At 32.4% G+C, this 20,058-nt stretch overlaps 2 protein-coding genes across 2 annotated transcripts in view; one reads left to right on the forward strand and one right to left on the reverse strand.

Moving 5' to 3' along the window:
• Positions 1 to 4,728, reverse strand: part of LOC132704939 (uncharacterized) — a 35,417-nt gene extending 30,689 nt beyond the window's left edge. Inside the window, exons 1-2 of the mRNA XM_060675286.1 lie at positions 4,698 to 4,728; positions 4,426 to 4,627 (exon numbers count right to left, since the gene is read on the reverse strand). The gene's annotated coding sequence lies outside the window, so the exon portion shown is untranslated. The remainder of the gene's footprint in view (positions 1 to 4,425; positions 4,628 to 4,697) is intronic.
• A 4,841-nt stretch (positions 4,729 to 9,569) lies between these two features.
• LOC132704269 (uncharacterized) overlaps positions 9,570 to 20,058 on the forward strand; it is a 44,390-nt gene continuing 33,901 nt past the window's right edge. The window contains exon 1 of the mRNA XM_060674140.1: positions 9,570 to 9,700. The gene's annotated coding sequence lies outside the window, so the exon portion shown is untranslated. The remainder of the gene's footprint in view (positions 9,701 to 20,058) is intronic.

Below are 20,058 nucleotides of genomic sequence, written 5' to 3' on the forward strand. Positions count from 1 at the left end.
CTGCATCCGACTGGAATCCTGCAGTGTTCGAAGTGTTTTCGGAGCGCGAGCATTGAAGATGCCAAGTGAGATTTTGGCGAAACGTCTGCAGGATTCCAGTCGGATGCAAGATTTGCAGGATTCCAGTCGGATGCAGGATTCCAGTCGGAGTTCAACGAGCGAACGGATGATATCCCGGAATATAGTGTCATCATATATATATATATATATATATATATATATATATATATATATATATATATATATATATATATATATATATATATATATATATATATATATATATATATATATATATATATATATATATATATATATATATATATATATATATATACATATATATATATATATATTCTCACGTATTGATTCACGGATGGAAAAATGTGATGACACTATATTCCGGGATATCATCCGTTCGCTCGTTGAACTCCGACTGGAATCCTGCATCCGACTGGAATCCTGCAAATCTTGCATCCGACTGGAATCCTGCAGACGTTTTGCCAAAATCTCACTTGGCATCTTCAATGCTCGCGCTCCGAAAACACTGTGTTCGAGTGTTCGAAGTGTTTTCGGAGCGCGAGCATTGAAGATGCCAAGTGAGATTTTGGCAAAACGTCTGCAGGATTCCAGTCGGATGCAAGATTTGCAGGATTCCAGTCGGATGCAGGATTCCAGTCGGAGTTCAACGAGCGAACGGATGATATCCCGGAATATAGTGTCATCATATATATATATATATATATATATATATATATATATATATATATATATATATATATATATATATATATATATATATATATATATGTATATATATATATATATATATATATATATATATATATATATGCGCCTCTGTAAATCGAGGACTCACACTAATATATATATATATATATATATATATATATATATATATATATATATATATATATATATATATATATATATATATATATATATATATATATATATATATATATATGTATATCTGGTTTACAAAATATTAGTCAAAAGATAAATTATTTTTGAAAATGGACATTTTTTAAAACGACCCCCGTAAATATTTGCCAGAAAAATCTTGACTAATGTGTAGGCAGGGGTTTCAGTCATTTGCATTAACTGAAATGCTATATCACGTTATGTACAGGGTGTCTCAATCTAAACACCGCGTGTACTTAATAAATAAACATATTGTGTGACTCACATTATACTTTCTGCTAATAAAAACTAAAATGTAAATCTTTTGTTTATAAGCAATCACTTTTTTTTTAAACATGGGAAATTTCATTGAAAGTGTAAAAGCGGAAACAAAAAGTACACAATTTTTTAAAAAGATAAGTCTAATTTCCAGTTACTCGGAGTTTTTCTGCATTTGTTAATAATTTTTATGTGCACAGTTTAAAAAATGGCTAGTGCTTATCTAACAGTATATATTCCTATTAATTCTGTGTTTGAATATTCAAATAATAAAATACTTTCTATTATTTTTTGTCCGATTTAAATTTATTTGACCTCCAGAGGGGATACACGGCACAGTTTTAAAAGTTTTATTCATTTGCACTAAGCATTGATACTAATTTTAAAGCGTCTATTCGTAGGTAAATATTATTGTTCAGTCGATCCCAAACCAGATAATCTTAAAATTCCGCAAGTAGTTACTTAATATTAGGAAAAAGGCGGATAACTCTTGAATATTGTGTGTCTCTATTAGTAAAGTGCAGTAAAGTTTAATAAAAGGCAACTGTTTGATTCCAAAATTCGGAAATTTGGAATCCTCATGCTGTAAAATATAAAATAAAATCCAACATGACTAAATGAAGCCTTTTGCTTTTAAATTGCGTAAAAAGTAATAAATTGATTAAAGTTGCAAGACCCGCGAAATCTAAGGTCTGCGTAATTTTTAATTGTTTGGCAAATGTCCACAGTATCTCAAAATTTGTCAATCAAGACAACATACACATTTTTCAATTGTACTTTCTCAATCAAACACTTCGTCATTGAAAGATAAGCTTCTACGCAATCCAGTGTTAAGAAATCATCGTTCATTTGCATATCAACGTAGCGGCATCATTTGACTCTAAGCAATTAAAAATAAAAATAACCTTTAACGATATCCCCTATTCCGCAAGAATGGTACAACAAACAAAATCGAACTCAGCGCTTCCTTTAATTTAATCAATTAATTCTATTAATTTCCGACATTGTAATGCGTTTGTTGGGAAACCAGAATGCGGACAATTTGTTTCACATTAACTACTTCCTTTCTCATACTTGGTACAAAATCAAAAATAACATAAAAATATGTAAATCGTTACGAGGTGAACAAATACAGCGTAACATAGTTACAAAATATGTCACTTTATACGTGAAACAATTACAAATCATCTCTTAAACGATTTAACAAAATGGAATCGCCTTTTTTATATTAACATGAATTGTATTCTTGGCCATAAGTTATATGTGCAATTCGCAAATTGTGAAACACGAGCAGAATCTTTTTTCTGTGTTTGGTATTGTATATAAAATAATATTCCAAAACATCAATATAATTTACTAAAAATAGTTAAAAAAAGCTTTGAAGTAATACTGGTTTTTGAATACAACTGTAAATCCCAAAATGTGCCCCTCCTACAACTATCCAAAACTGGGCAAATAAATTGTGCATCTTTTTACTACATTTTTTTTATTAGTAACCGAAATGACAGAATTAAAATTAAATTATTCAGTATACCCTAGGAAGCTTCCATTTTTGAAAATGCTGGAAATGTAGTAACAACTGTGAGCATGTGTAGCCCTACCTTCTTTATTAATTCATAAGTGGCGAATAATAACCACAAGAAATTAAAAGCTTCACTTAAAGATTTTTTTAATTACTTTTTATTTAATGCTAAAATTCTCAAACTGTGCATTTAAAATGGGTGAAGCGTTTGATGGAGATTTGAATTTGACCATCCAGTTTCCTAGTTATTTTTTTTTAATACTTATTCAAAAATATCAAAGGAAATGACCAGGGAAATCAAAAGATTGCTTCGGGTATTTAAAAATTGCGAATCAATTATTTTGACTTTTCTTTACTAAAAATTCATTTATAATCCCAGGCTGCGCACCAAGCAATAAAAAATACGAGCATTTTGTATTTTAAAAATGTCCACTTGGTATAACTCTTCAACTTTCATCCTTTGAATATGTAGTGACTTAAAAAAATAATATGGCTGCATTTATTTTTATTATCAGAAAACCGTTTTTTCTTTTTTCAGTTTTTTATTTCTTTCTAACTTCAAGGTAAGCAATTCATTTATTTAAAAAAATATTTGAACACCCCCACCATTTTCTTTCCAGAGATAGAGCATATAGTTTTAGAACAGTACTCACGAGCTTTTTAGATTTTAAAAATGTCCACTTGGTATAACTCTTCAAATTTCATACTTTTTTATTTTTTAATAAATGACTGTTTTTTTTTTAAATTCGGGAAGTGTAGTAAAGTGTACCTCAAACTGTGCCGTTGCTCTCGCAGTTTTTAAGTTTTATGTCCTTTTCTTTATATATTAGGCTAGGTCGAAGATATTGAGATACGGGTTACATTAACTTAACGTAACTTAACAAAATAACTTAATAAAATAATATCGCTGCATTTATTTTTATTTTCAGAAAAGCAATTTTTTCTTTTTTCAGTTCTTTATTTCTTTCTGACTGCAAGGTAAGCAATCCATTTGCCATTAATATTTTACGAAAAGCCGATTTTAACGATTCATTTATCCCTAAAAAATTTTAAACACCCCCACCATGTTCTTTTCAGAGATAGAACATAGAACAGTACACACTATAGAGTCGGAACGATTTGCGATGGCATAGTCGATCTTAAAACCAAGAGAAAAGGTATTTTACATGCTTCCACTCGTTCCACTCATTAGCCAGGAAGTGGTCTAAAATATGTAAAAAATTGTCAAAATTTACAATACAAACAAGATTGCTTCCTCTGCATTATAAATTTAATGCCATAGAATTGGTGTGGGCTCAGTGCATTATATTTTTTAATAAAATTATTGTAAATGAGGTAAGGCACGAGAGACTGCGGTAGGCAGCTCTCTACACAGTTACGGAGAAGAAAAAGAGAATTCGCTTGTTATAAATGATAATTTTCTGGTAGTAGCAGTTCCAATTTTGGCTCAATATCGTAAATGGTTTACTTGTATATTTTCCAATTTTTTTTGGTATTGTTTTAATTTTTGTTGCATGGGCAGGGTTTGAGGACAATAATTTTTTTAATCAATTATCAACATTTTTTCACCTTCTTAAACATTCGCATATCGTAAAGGATCTGAATATTTTCAGAGAAAATAAAAACCTCAAAATCTACTTGAGAACTATTAAATACTTGAAAAGTAAAGGCAGTACCGCATCCACCAGAAGAACAATATTTACCTTGATGAGACGTGGGTAAACGTGTATTAATGAATATTATGATGTACCAAAATGTGGCAAGATATTATCATTGCTGGCGAAACTTTCAAGGAAAGCTGATCGACGGGTATTTAAGTACCTCTTGAATAGACTATGACGAGGGAGTTAATGCTGACGTTTTCCAGGATCTTCCGACAGACTCAGTAGTAGTTTTGGATAGTGCCTACAATCATTCACATGCATAGAAAAAAATTCAAAGTGATATTGGAGAGAACCAGAGATTATCAACTTACCAGAAAAGAATGAACTGTTAACCATGGTTAGTAGATCGTCTTTTTAAATATCCTGGAAGAAGGAAAAAATATTACTAATCTTACTATCTCCACCTCTAAATTAAAGCTATTAAAACTGAGCCCAAGTGATTAGGTCAGAGGAAGCCCGACATTTATAAAGTGAGAAAAATTGACCTAAAAAGTGCAGCAGAAATTAAATTTAACTCGAATTAATATACCAATAAATTATCCGAGTATATTTTTCATTTGGAAAAGGATGTTCTTTATACCTACAAACACATAAGGCTGTCACATTTCAAAAAGGAAAGTCGGAGACGGGAAGAACTTCTGAGGAATCAGGCACTCGGCTTAGCGAAACATTTTGAAACAATCACAAACCGCCGTCTTCATTAACCAGTAATAAAAGTATTTTATTTTTATATTGGGCTATGTGTTTAACTCGAAAATATACAATACATAACCAGATGTCATTTAATTTTCTCTTTGGCTTTTAGTTAATGTGGTGAAAATTAGATTGTCTGCTGTGACCAAATTTGGAATAAAAATGAAAATGATAAACTCTTATTACGTTAATATGTTTAATATGTCGACATCAATATTCAAAGCAATTCCAGTTGTAGCTTTTGACGGCAAACAACTTATTAAGCAATTTCAAAAAAGGCAAACATTTTAGAGTTTCAAATATAAATGGGCTTAGTGTTCAAGGTTAATTGACGTAGCGGAAAATTAAAGACCGCATAAAGACCCTTTTACCCATGAATTCTATAATTTCGTGTGTGTCATTAACACGTTCAATAGGCAACGATCAAAGTTGTGGTGTCATTGTTCAGAACCACTGTGCAAATAGTGGGAGTGTTTATAAAGCAACCTGTCACTCAAGCTTGCTAATTACCATATTACGTATTAGAAAATACACCAAGAAATCTTATTTGGGCTTTACCACTATGAACTAAGCTTAAGAAGAAGTCAAACTATAATCTAACAAATTGAAATAAGTGATATAATATTAAAGTAGGATTGTCCAGTAATTTGAAATCGAACTAGCTGAGCAATATTTTTGAACAGAAACTTAATAGATAGGTCGAGCGGTCTTGGCACTGGGCATTTCTTTGTCATGGTCGTTGTTTTGGAAGAAGTCCGTGCTTATGCGATATTTACAAGTATATGAAAATAATGTGCTTTGAAATTGGCTAAGTAATAAGGAAAAAAATCAGCAAAACGATGGACGAAATCCCAACAATTTTCAGTTTAATTATAAAATGTTTTAAAATTTAAATAAAAACAATGTTCAATTTTTGTCATTTCTCACAGCACGGCACTAACGGGAAATTAAAGACTGCTGATTTGTTACTACATAGAAAATACATGAATCCATGAGTTTAGGCGTACTAGTTGAATTAATAAATGCAAAGTACAACCGATTCTGTCTCTCCTACTCCCATAATTGTGATCGTTAGTGATGACTGTCTTGTGTACTGTACTGTACTGTAGAGGAAGCAAGACTTTATTCTGGCGTTTTATTGCCGACTCAGACATCACAATTTGTACCGTTGTGAACTGTTTCTTTAATACCACACTTCGTTACTGGGACACCCGGTATAGCACTAATCTACGTGAATGTGAATTGAATTTTAAAGTTTGTACCGTACACGAGCACTTGGGCAGAACCGAAACCAAACAATTTTTTGTTTTTTCTTACCATTATAGGCAACCAAGAGATTCAACAAAATCTATCACTACTTTTCAGTAAGAGGACATACGTTTCTGCCCTGCGACCGAGATTTCAGATGTGCCAAACGGAATTTCAGAAAACCGAATTGATACTCCAGAAGAATGTGAGAATTTAATATTGACTTCCAGAGAAAGGCATCCATTTACTGATTTTAAGAACTGGTGACCTAATTACTATAAAAAAAACGTGCAACACCGGTTTCAATAAGGAAACGTTTGCTCTATCAAACTATCCTCAGTTCCTGTAAGAAAGTGCTAATCCAGGATATGTTAAAACCTGGGAGTATATAGATGGTTTACACTCCCATATTTTTAAATTACTCAAAGAACATAAGAGCAGCCCACCTCTGCCCAGTAATAAGGCATATCAAGGACCCGAACCAATTAACGAAAAAAAAAAATAGTGAACATCAAGAAGGAAACGACTTATACCCACGGTGAAGTCTTGGAGTTCTATTAGCACATCACATCATGAAATACCACAAATGCAGAAAATAATTATTGAGATGTCTGTTTTGCTGATAATAATAATAATAATAATATTTCTTTATTAGCTGGGGATGCTACATTCAAAACCAAATGTTTACAAAGTTTTAAAAAATTCATGAACAAACAAAACCAACAAACAACACAACTATAACCAGAAATCAACATATAAGCAAAATTAAGATGAAACAGTGATTTGTACTAAAAATCTAGACATCACATATTCCCTCAACATAGTTTTAAAGTTATTGACATTATCACAATTTTTCAAGGTATTTGGCAGTTTATTATTTTCTAAGAGACCCTTATGCAGAATAGAATTTGTCATTTGGTTAAAGCAACACCTATCTACTAAAATAAAACCATTGTGGTTTCTTGTATAGTAACTATGCACGCTGTTAAAATATTTCACTTTATCACAGATGTAATCAGCTAATAGTTTATTTCTTAACTTATACATAAAAATATTTGCATTATAAATACTTCCTTGTTTAACCGTCATGACATTAACATCATTTGACATTTGACAATTTTTGTTTTTTCCCAAAAATACAAAATTTAGACTTTGACGTATTAATATTAAGTTTGTGTTTACATAACCATTCATATATTCGGTTCAAATCACTGTTAATACTACGTTTGTATCGTTGTTATGTTTGTATCATCTGTGAATAATTCAATTTGGTATCGTTAATTACCTTAACTATGTCATTAATATACAATAGGATTAATAGAGGCCCCAGTACAGTTCCTTGCGGCACTCCATACATTTTATCGACAGTATCAGACACACTATTTTTAAATCTAAATTTTTGGGTTTTGTTATACGAATAAGATCTGAACCAATTTAAAACTGAACCTCGTATGCTTAGCTTTTCCATTTTTGTTGACAACATAAATCTATCAATAGTTTCGAAAGCTCTCCTAAAATCAAAGAACACAGCCCAAATAAGATTATTACTATCAACAGCTTCGAGGAAATTGTCATATATATTAATTTAACATAATTTTTATCACAGAATGTAAGCAGTTTCTCTTTGACGACCATTTCCAATATTTTTTCATAAACCGGAACAGTGCTTATCGGTCTAAATTCTACGTGTTGATTTGTGTCTTGAACCTTTGGAGCTGGATCACAGTCTTCTACTCGTGCGGAAATATTCCGGTAGAAAGTGAAGTATTTATAATGTCTAAAAGAAGGTTGAATTTCAAGACATATCTGAGTACCCCAGTCGAGAATCCACTCGTCCCATCACCTACATTTTTCATACTATAAACATATTTTTTAAAAACTCTGTATAGGTAGGAATTTCTGCTGTGATATTTTCTAAGTCATCGAATTGTGCGATACTGGATAGAATCTCTGCAATACTATTTACAAAGTAGTCACTAAATTTATTGGCGATTTCCAATGTAATGTAATAAAAACCGTACAAATCCATTCTCTGTTTTTATCTGCGATTCGTAGTGCATTTTATTTTTTGAAAAACTACCATTAAAAATACATCGCAAACCAAGAGACCTAAAACTTTCCTATGCAAGCCGAAATCATATGTCGACTAGTTTCAATGTTAAAAGGTTTTTATTGATTTTCCGGAAACGTTGATTTTGGACTTGTACGGTTTTCGAAGTCAGTTGTAATCAGTGGTGATAAAACAACACTTCGGATTCATTTTGGAATAAGGATTAGGATAAGTCAATAATCATAATAATTGTAATACTTTTTTTCTACTCCCGTGTGTAAAATACCTAATTACGCACCGATCTAGCGTGCGGGAATCATCGCTTTGCCACGTCAGTTTCGTTTCCCACGAATCCGAGCCACTTCGGACATTTCCGGGATTTTACCGCACGGTTTGGGAGCAATCGGATGTTTTCGTAGATATTTCCCACGCTTTGAATTTTGACGTTTGTCAATTCTGACTGTCATGTCAGTGAATGTATTCTTGTTTTGCGAAAATGTACCCAAAAACTAACGGTCGTAGAAAAAGTATAGTATGCAACACGTTCGGAAACTTTTTAACTCACTCGTTTGTTAAATACTCGCTCCGCTCGTGTCAAATAAACTCGTGAGTCAAATGCCGTTTACTGCACTTGTTCCATAATATACTATTACAAAACTTCTGGATTCCTACCGGATTCCTTCTGGATTCCTTCTGGAGCTTAACTGAAACTGAACCCTTAAGAAGTCAACAGGATGATTGGCGAAACGTCAGCAAGTTCGACTCAGCAAAAACCGACGCAGGAGTAATCGAGAAGTTTTGTAAACAGTATTACAGTAGCCTGTGGAGGTTTCTTTGAAAAAAGATCTAATGATTGTAGTTGTGACTTTCATATGCTTAATTGTTTTCTATTAGCAATTGTTTATTTTGGTGTGCACGTGTTGGCCCAGAGATGATGGATTATAATTTTTTTTTTCGTTTTTTTTTGCGCAAAGTTTTAATTGCAGATTGGCGAATTAGAACGCTGGTACCGATTTCGACACTGCGTCGTTACATAAGAGTACCTTCCTCGCTATCAAAAAGATACCTTTAATTGCGCTCGCCACACGCGACCGTAAAAGAGGTGTCAAATGTACCAATCTTCGACCAGCGGCTAGTCGAAACCATTTCACTATCACCCGGTGTGGGGTGTTTCGGAAAGTGAATGGCGGGAGGCGTACGTACCACTCGGCAAGAACGTTCGTTTAGAAAACTCTGTCAATTATTCCGATTCAGTTTAGTTGTTTTCCGTGCCTCAGCGCAACGCGGTTCTTTAGTGTTAAACCTTTTTTATATAATAAAAATGTAAGTGTCAAAATACCGTTTGGATTACACCTGCCTGTCGCGCAAAATAACCAGCACGCTTTATTACTTGGGTAAACGGAAGCTTGTCTCGCACAGATGTATGACCTTGGATTTTTGTCAGTTGCGATGAGAGTGATGCACGATAACGATATTTTGCAAGCCGAGCGTTAAGAGAACGCGGTGAAATTTTTTAAGGAGCGTCGCAAGAAAGTGTTGTTTGTTTCCGCGTTGAGAACCCGACGCCCAATTTAATTTCGGCATATTGGCAATTGCTAGATCGCACTGTATTTATTTAAAGTATCGTTTATTGTTGAATTTCGTTATCTTAGCCTTTTTAACTTGATTTCTGCACGTATTTTCGGAAACAGACGCGGTGGTGGGGCACCCGTCCATCCCCACCAAAAAAAAGTGTTCAAGTAAGGACTTTTTATTAAAGACACGTTTTAAACATCATATTATTGAAAATCAGGTGTCCTAAACCATTGCAAATACTTTTAGCATTTTTGCTGCAACTTACTTGCCGCCAATGGCGTTATAACCAACAAAAACCTGTGTAAATAGTGGAGCATTAAAAAGATGAGACTTTGTTTTATTGCATTCAATTAGGAGAGTGCTGTGAACATTGTTTTATTTAATTTTTAAAACATTTGAAAATTTTTGGGGTTTCTTCCATCGTTTTGCTGATTTCTATCCTTACTACTTAGCCAAATTGCCAGCACATTATTTTCATATAATTGTAAATATCGCATAAGCACGGACTTCTTCCAAAACAACGACCATGGCAAAGAAATGCCCAGGGCCAAGACCGCTCGACCTATCTATTAAGTTTATATTCCAAAATATTTCTCAGCTTGTTCGATTTCAACTTGCTGGACTACCCTACTTTAGTATTATATCACTTATTTCAATTTGTTATATTTATAGTCGTCTATAACGTTAGGTAATAGTCAATGAGTCATTTTAAACGACAGTTGTAGAACTTAGTCTGATTTCCTTAGTTTTCTATTCTAACATTCTATTCAGAAAATGTTATCAACGCCCGGAAACCAGTCTGCTCTTCTGCATCTACAATTTTGCCTTCTATACGATTTTTCAATAAAAGTCCATACTGTCTACCAATAGAAGATGTCATACTTATCTCCCTGTAATTTTCGCATAAATTTTTGTTTCTTTTCTTATGAATTTCCACTGAACCGAAATTTCTCATACGGTTGTTGGTTCTTGGTTCTTTCTCATACGTTATGCTTCTGAATTCATTTCCGTTTTCTGTTAGTAGTAGTTCCTGATAATAGGCTTTCCATATAATTATTCCAATAGGGTCTATTATTTTTGTCTCCTTTTTGTTGGTCTTAGGAGATCAGTTTTCCAAGCATGCTTTGATTTCGAGCTTCCTATGCTTCTGTCAATTTCATTGAATATATCCTCCCATGACTGGTTTTTGGCTTGCGTTATTTTTTGCTTAACTTCGTATTTCATTCTATTGTATATTACAACTATAACTATAATCTAGAAAAAAAAAATGAGGTAAAGTATATACTTTACCTCGTTTCTTTTGCTACATTATAGTTTGACATCTCCTTAAGCTTAGTTCATAGCGGTAAAGCCCAAACAAGATTTCTTGGTGTGTTTTCTAATACGTAATATGGTAATTAGCAAGCTTGAGTGACAGGTTGCTTTATAAACACTCCCACTATTTGCACAGTGGTTCTGAACAATGACACCACGACTTTGATCGTTGACTATCGAACGTGTTAATGAAACACACGAAATTATACAATTCAAAATCCTTTTTTATTTGGAACTCTAAAATGCGTGCCTTTTTTGATGTTACTTAATAAGTTGTTTGTCATCAAAAGCTACGACTGGAATTGCTTCGAATATTGATATTAAACATTTTCATTTTTATTCCAAATTTGGTCATAGCAACCAATCTAATATTTACAGCATTAAATAAAAGCCAAAGTGAGAATTAAATGACATCTGGTTATGTATTCTATATTTTCGAGTTAAACACATATCCTAATATAAAAAGTACAAAGAACAGCCTTTTCCAAATGAAAAATGTACTCTGATAATTTTTTGGTTTAAAAAAGTAAAAGTGGCACGTATTTCTTTTCATCAAATGGCATTATGAACATTTCGGTTTTACTTCAATTGTAATTTATAAATGTCGTGTTTCTTCTGGCCCAATCACTTGGGCTCAGTTCTAATAGATTTAATTCAGAGGTGGGGGTTGAAAAAACGATCTGCCAACTATAGTTAATAGTTCATTATTTTCTGGTAAGTTCATAATCTCTCGTTCTATCCAATATCATTTTGGAATTTTTCTATTTATCGTGAATGATTGTAGGCAGTATCCATAACTACTACTGTGTCAGTCGGAATGAATATCTTGGGAAACGTCCGCATTAATTTCCTCATAATAAACTTCTGTTCAAAAGAATGTAAACGTAAAATTCTCTTTTAGATATACCTCTTCGCTACCAACGTGTACAATTATTTTTTCTGATGGCAATCAGCTATGGTTGGGATAATCATTATTACATCGATTTATAGCTTAAAAGTACGTATTACATACCCCATGTTCATGGCCTATGTGAAATATTGCCCAATTTATATAGTTTTTTGGGTTACTTTTCTATCTAAGCCTATCGACGACTCTCAAATTTGATAGTACCGAACGTAATCCCGTGAAGTATTACTTCACTCTACTTTGAGTTGCTAACTACTTAACTAATACAGTGGGATTCGCATTGGGTGTTCTATTAGAAGTTTTAGAGAACCATGATATCTATTCCTCTGAAATATTTACGCACCTGCAGTGTTGCCAATTCAACTGATTTCGCCCATAATTCTGAGTAACTTATGTTAAAAAAGCAAATTAAAACATATTTTCTTTTTTTTTTGTAGAAAAACATCCCTTCATTAAAACCTAATATCTATTCGAGTAATTAACCAAACTTTTCTAAAATTTTATAGGTATTAGCTGATATGTATTGTTGAATATCCAGGATGTCATTTTGATGGATGGTTATGCAGGATGTGTTAAAAATTTAAATATCTGATAAACAAATTGTAATTTTAAATTATGCAACTCGACATATGTGACATTACCGTCAAGAGGTTTTATAAATTATATACGAAATCTTTATAGATAACCCTATATCCGTCGTTAACTGTTAGTAGGACCTTGTATGGGATTTTTTTTGATAAATTATTGCACTATCAAATGCGTAAGGTGGCACTTTGAAAAAATGAATTTTTGCTGCAATTTTTAAAATTAAATCAAATGTTTCGTTTTTCTAACAAAAAAAACAAAATTAATTTTTTCTGAAGTAAATCAATGGGGAAGTATGGATGCAAGTTCTTTCACTAATTTGGCGCAAAATCAGAGAACGCACTAATATACACGGTGTCCCATTCGAATTGTCTTCGTCGTCGATGTTGTCGTTTGTTTCGCGTGGAATTGGCAAGGCTGTAGGTGTGTAAATATTTAAAAAAGACACACCGTAGCAATATGCCAAATTTGGGAAAGGAAAGCTGTTTAGTCTTCCAAAACATCCAATAGGATAGTCAACGTGAATCATCTTTTATAACATGGAATTTTTTTAACGCTTTTACCAAATAATCTGACGTTTTCCATTAGCGTTATGTAAAATGAAGAACGTTAGCATGTCGATATGCAAATATTTTCCCCAATTTTCGTTACGTAATATTAATTTTATAATATCGCAAAATAGAACCATTGTTTCAGCAATCGATATATTAAGAACAATGTAATTCGTCTGCTCCACGCGACACCGTTATAATACGCCGAAGAAAAGAATGGTAATAACGCAATCGATGATGATTCGTGTTGGTATTGTGGCAGAGGTTCACTTTCTTCGAAATACTTTTACTTTATCGGCGTGCTTCAGATTGGGACTCTGTTCACCCATTGACGCGCCTGGCATTTTAGAAACAAGCTTTGCAATTTTTGTACACCGTGTGCCAAATCGAACGATCTGGAAACTCATAGGAAATACGAAAATAAGTTTCTTGGACTCTCCGGAGGATTTAAAATATTATAATTTTGTTGATACAGGGTGTCCCAAAAGTGTCCCCCAAACATCAGCTTTGTTATTTTAAATGAAACACCTAATATATTTCGACATTTTTAGAGTCCTTGGTTAAAATAAAGATTACTTTCTTATGAAATTTGTATTCGAACTTTGCACACTTTAGCCAGAAATCGATGTTAGGTGTTTTTTTTTCATATTTTGATTGAACCATATAAAATTGTGTTGTGACGCTATTGATACAGGTATTTCAACGAAACTTTAGTTCCACACTAAGGAGATGATGCACTACTCAATCAGTTTGAGAGATGCGCCTCAGCTTGTACAGGGTGCCCCAAATAGGTGGTGACGTTTTGGTGAATTTAATTAACAAAAAATCAATATTTTCAAATGGAACATCCTATATTTTTATTCAAATATCAATTCTAGGACAAAAAATAAGGTAAGTTTATAATATATCTTATATTTAAATTTACTTACTTTTTGAGATATTCGAGGTTTAAGATAACACCCGCATAAATTCTATTGCTAAAAATACAGGGTGTCCATTAATACGTGAAAATTTAAATAAATCTATAAAAAAAAACAGAAACAAATAACTAAAAATAAAAATAAAATATGATAATAATAATATTGTAATATATTTTCAATATATTGTCCATCCTCTGCAATACACATTTCATTTCTAACAGCATCACTATTATTTAATGCAAGAATTTCTTGTCTAATTTTTTCCTTAAGGTCATCATGGCTATTTCTGCGATTTATACACACCATCCTTTAAAGTCCCACAAAAAAAATGTGTAAAATCGGGACTTCGCGGTGGTCACGCAATGTCAAAATTTTTTCATTATTCACACTTAAAAGAAATTCATGTCGTTCCATCCCGTACAATACCACACCACACGTTAACACTCCGATGGCCCTGCTTTTTTTTCATTAAAAACTTATTCTCTGTTGAATAATAGTGGCAATTTTTTTTATTGTGAACAACATCATGGTGAAACAAAAATTTAATTTCGTTTTATCTTAAATCTCAAATATCTCAAAAAGTAAGCAAAATTTAAATATTAGATAAATTACAAACTTATCTTATTTTTTGTCCTTGAATTGATATCTAGATAAAAATATTGTGTGTTCCATTTGAAAATCTTGTGTTTATTGAATTCGCCAAAAAAGCACCATCTATTTGGGACACCTTGTATAATCTGAGGCGCATCTGTCAATCTGATTGAGTAATGCATCGTCTCCTTAGTCTGTGGTTCAATTTTCATTTCAGTACCTGCATCAGTAGCGTCACGACACAATTTTATATGGGGCAATCAGAATATAAAAAAAAAACATAACCTCAATTTCTGCCTAAGCTATGCAAAATTGGAATAAGAGTTTTTTAAGAAAGTGACCTTTATTTTATCCAAAAATGTCGAAATATATTGGGTGTTGAATTTAAAACATCAAAGTTGATGTCGCGGAAGACACCCTGTATCAACAAAATTATAATATTTTAAATTTTTATTAGAGTCCAAGAAACTTATTTCCGTATCTCCTATGAGTTTCCAGATCGTATCATTGGTTATTGTTTAGGGAAATGTTTTTAAATATTATTAACCATTTAACCATTTAACCATTAATTTAAAGAAATTGCAATTATTGTAGCAAAGAAAGCCAAACGCCAAAGCAAACCAAGAAGAACTAATTCGTTTTAAAAGTAAAGATGACATAATTTTATAAAAATTAAATAATGAATTCATTTGGGCGAAAATTCTAACTGCAGTGAAATAATCTCATTGAAAAATCGACTATTCGTATTCCTGTTCCGATGTCTTGGAAGTTCGTCCTTTCCTGCAAAATTATTTATCGCTTGAACAATACTGTTGCTTTCAAAACGCATTCCAGCTTAAAATACTAGCATTAAATTTAAAAATGCTATTAAAATATAATCTCGTCCTAATATGTATTATTAATTCATGTGATCGTTACTTCGACATTTTCTCTTTTTACCACAGCCACAAAAAATTTAAGTAATACCTAGTACAAAGCTACTTTTCAAAATTCAAAATTTGTTTTAAAGTAAATATTTGAAAATAAAATATAGATATTTTTTAGTAGTAGTGCAGTTATGTGAAACAAATTTAATTCATAATGGTTCTACCATTCTACCAGGGGCGCACCAAATTCAAATATAAAACTAAATAATAATAATAATAATAATAATAATAATAATAATAATAAAATAATATAAAATTGTGTGCTGACAATTTAGTTGAAAATTTAACAACATATCGCTATTTAGAATAATTTGCCACTATTTAGACAATTAATAAGACGCGTCTTGAATTTAGAATTAGTTGTAGTGGATTCCAAATTTCAAGAATTTGTAAGTAATTATGCAGCATATCCCAAATTTCATACGACGTCATCGGTTATTGTTTTAAATGACCACTCTAATTTGTTTATATTTATTTTTAAAGGGTAAATCAAGTTAGACATGGGTACCAAAGCTTAAATTTTTATTTCTTGCCATATAACATGCAACTAAACCAATTTATCAACGTGTTGAATATTATTCTTTTTCTACGACTATTAGGTAAAATTTCTGCAAAACCTCATTAGTACATTCACGTGATGTTTCAATACTAAATTCTATTCGTGGCTTAACTTTACCGAAAACATGCGATCGCTTCTTCTTAAATGACACTTTCTTGGACGTTGGACGTAGACTGACATCGGAGATGGAAGGACCTCTGAAGAAGCTCGCCACTCGTGCTAGCGAAACGTTAGGAAGTAATTCCAACCGACGACAGCCTTTAAACCCGAATCAAGATAATAGCTTAATTATAACATTGTTGTAAATTTAAACAGTTTTTCTTGATTATCTTGAAAACGTAATTTTAGCACATACCTCCTTCGGCTTCAGCTGTTTGACGAATCGTTTATAGGCGATAAATTGGTAAACGTTGAAGATAATCCTTGTCGTAAAATCATAACTTCCATTATAAATCGTCGTAGTTAATAAAATTCTATTCCAAAATCGTATGGCGTAAAGAAAGTGGAACGTAAAATTATAGGTTGCCGAAACTGTCGGTTTTAGGCAGTCGAAAGTAAGTTGCGTGCGACCAAATTGATTTGGTTAGCTGAATTATACGTTGAAGTTAAATATACTATTTTAACAGGCGCGTAATGCATATCATTGTTTGTTAAATTGCTAACGTTCAGAATTGGGTTTGATGCTTGTCAATTCGTCTACGAAAAAACGCTACCATCTGATCAATATTGAGAGAATTTTCTCATTACGACTGTATTAATTTTCCAACAGACGTTGAATTAACTTTGGCGTAACACCCAGTGGAGCATTAGGCTAGAAAGGTTGTGAAACGTCGGTAATGCGGTTTTGGCGTGTCAATTGTCAAGGATGAATCTAGTGGTATATTTCTTCGTGTGTAAAAATTACATCTACAACGGCTATAATAAAATTGTTAATTTATTGTTAATTTCGGTGGCACGTATTGAAAGCCTGCTAATATCTTTATATTGGTAACTCCCATTATCCACAAATCTATTGCAACCATGAACGATGTCATACCGATGGTTGTGTCTTTAACAATTGCCTCATTTCATTTTTAATTAATTTTTGTTTTTCTATTTCCAACTTATTTTCCAAGTTTTTTCCATTTTTTGCATAAAATCTTTGAATTTAATTCAAATAGTTTTTTTTTTCAAAGAAATTTCCACAAGCTACTGTAATACTATATACAGATCTTCTGGATTCCTCCTCGGTTATTGATGAACGGAACTTGCTGACGTTTCGCTAATCATCCTGGTGACTTCTTCAGAGCTTAACTGAAACTGTTTCAGTTTATACTTGCGTTGCTAATTATACCATAGAATAATAGTGCACCCCATGTACGAGCCTTACTGAGATAGTGCGGCAAACGGCATTTGACTCACGAGATTATTTGGCACAAGCGGAGCGAGTGGTTAATAAACGAGTGATTTATACAGTTTACCGAACGTGTTGCACACTATCATTTTTCTACGACCGTTAGTTTTTGGGTACATTTTCGCTAAACAACACGAATACATTCACTGACATGACCGTAAGAATTGACAAACGTCAACATTCAACGCGTGGGTAATATCTCCAAAAACATCCGATTGCTCCCAAACCCGTGCGGTAAAATTCCGTGGTAAAGTGACGTTTCCCGCAGGCTAGATCGGTGTATAATTCGACATTTTACAGCCGGGAGTAAAAAATTATTGTTATCATTTACTATTTTTACTTATTTTATATTTGTGGAATTGTTCATTTCTGATTGGATTTACTTGTTTTCTGTTTCCAATGCTAAGAGGAACTAATTTAACTTGTACAGGAATGAACGGCTTGTTTGGACAGACATGTTAGAAACAATCATATCAACCAACGCAACTATTGAAATATCAAAACTGGGCGGTTTTCCCTAAAAATCAAAACTTACATCCATTTTAAAAAGTCCATACATCATTTACAAAGTACGAAACAACCAGAATAGAAACAAGCAAGAAACTAATTTGTATTTGTCTCTAGTTAATTGCCTAACTAAAAGCAAACTAAACTTTTGTCAATTTGTGATTTGAACTTTTTACATTTTTCCTCGGAAATTTTTATTTTATTTTGATTGACTTTTATTAAATTTGTTGTTGGTGAAAATTTCCGCCATCGTTACAAAGCAGTCTACAAATTTCCGTTTTACTATTTCATGTGTTTCGCTTTCTACCAGGCATATGAAGCCCAACATTGCAGATTTTGGTTGCTGTATTTGAAGCTTTTTCACTTTTAAGTTTATTTTTAATATCACGTCACAATCATTTAGTTCACACAGATCGAATAGTGTAAATCCATCCAGGCTTGAGTTAGATTTGCCACACGAATGCTGTATTTTTGTTTGATAATACTTGGAACCGTGCTTGGAACTTTAAGGCTCTTTTTTCTTTGAACGACTATATTGTTTTCGTGGTGAATTGACAATAAACACTTTTTTACAAAAAATTAATATTTTAATATTTGAAAAAAAGTTTAATTTTTTTCACCAAACAATGTCAAAAAATGCACAGCAAATATCAAGCGGCACGATTGCGAGGGAGTAGGTGTTCTTGCAAGTTTTTACAAAAAAAAAGCTGATGAATATAGTAGGCGTTGCATACTGACCGCACCTTCGGAACGTGATGGAGAGAATGTCGTATTATGTTGGACATGAAGTATGGCGTTTCTTCGTGTTTTTATTTTATTTCTTATTACTCGACTATATTAAATGGGGTAGTGGCCTATAGACAATAGGCTGTTGAAAGCGCTGCACTACGGAGAATTCAATTATTATTTTTTTAAAGATTATGAAGTGGAAAAGAATTCATGCTTTTTTTTTGGTAGACACAGGTGAAATATCATATAAAAGTACTATTTACAAATCTTCTGGATTACTCTTGCGTCAGTTGTTGATTTATCGAACGTTTTGCCAATCATCCTGTTGACTTCTTCAGAACTGAACTGAAATTGAAACTATCAATTCCATGCTACAATATATTTTGGTGATACATTTTGATGATAAAAAAACTGAGATGCCTGTTTCAGATGGTCTAAATATTAAACTGATTGAACTTTGTTGTCCCCACATTTGTGAATTCATTGTTCACATAAACACTGTTTTCCTGCATGCTGGAAGCAAGGCATTGTTTTACCCGTTCCTCAAATAAGTAGTCCTACTGATTACAGTTATTTTAGGCCTGTTAGTGAATTACCCACCAAGTCAAAAATATACACTCAGATTCTTGGGCAAGTTAATCAATTTTTTCTATTGTCGTAAAAGTAACCTGGTTTTCGAACTGGCTATAGCTGTATAGCTGCAATGATATGTTTCGTGTAGGAGGAATCTAGAAGATTTTTAAATAGTATTACAGGCTGAGTTTCTTTGGAAAATCATATCAAAGTGATTAAAATTTGGTTTTGCACTTATTGATTTTATCTTTATAAACTATGATCAAATTGTAAGTTAGTAGTAAGTCCATGACAAGATAACTAGAGACCAATACAAATCATTTCTTTGCTTCCTACTAGTCCGATATTTTCATACTTTGTAAATGATGTACCTATATGAAAAATATGTCTAATTTTAAAACGCTCCATTATAATAATTAGATTTTTTTAAATGGATGTAAGTTTTGCTTGTTATTGAAAACCGCGTAAGTATTTTGGCGTCGTTTTGAACAGTTTGGTTGGTTGAGATGATTATGAAAGTGATTAAAATTTGGATTTACATTAGTATTAAT

The sequence above is a fragment of the Cylas formicarius genome, unplaced genomic scaffold (genome assembly GCF_029955315.1).
Source record: "Cylas formicarius isolate icCylForm1 unplaced genomic scaffold, icCylForm1.1 PGA_scaffold_7__23_contigs__length_41026272, whole genome shotgun sequence".
Lineage (NCBI taxonomy): Eukaryota > Metazoa > Arthropoda > Insecta > Coleoptera > Brentidae > Cylas > Cylas formicarius.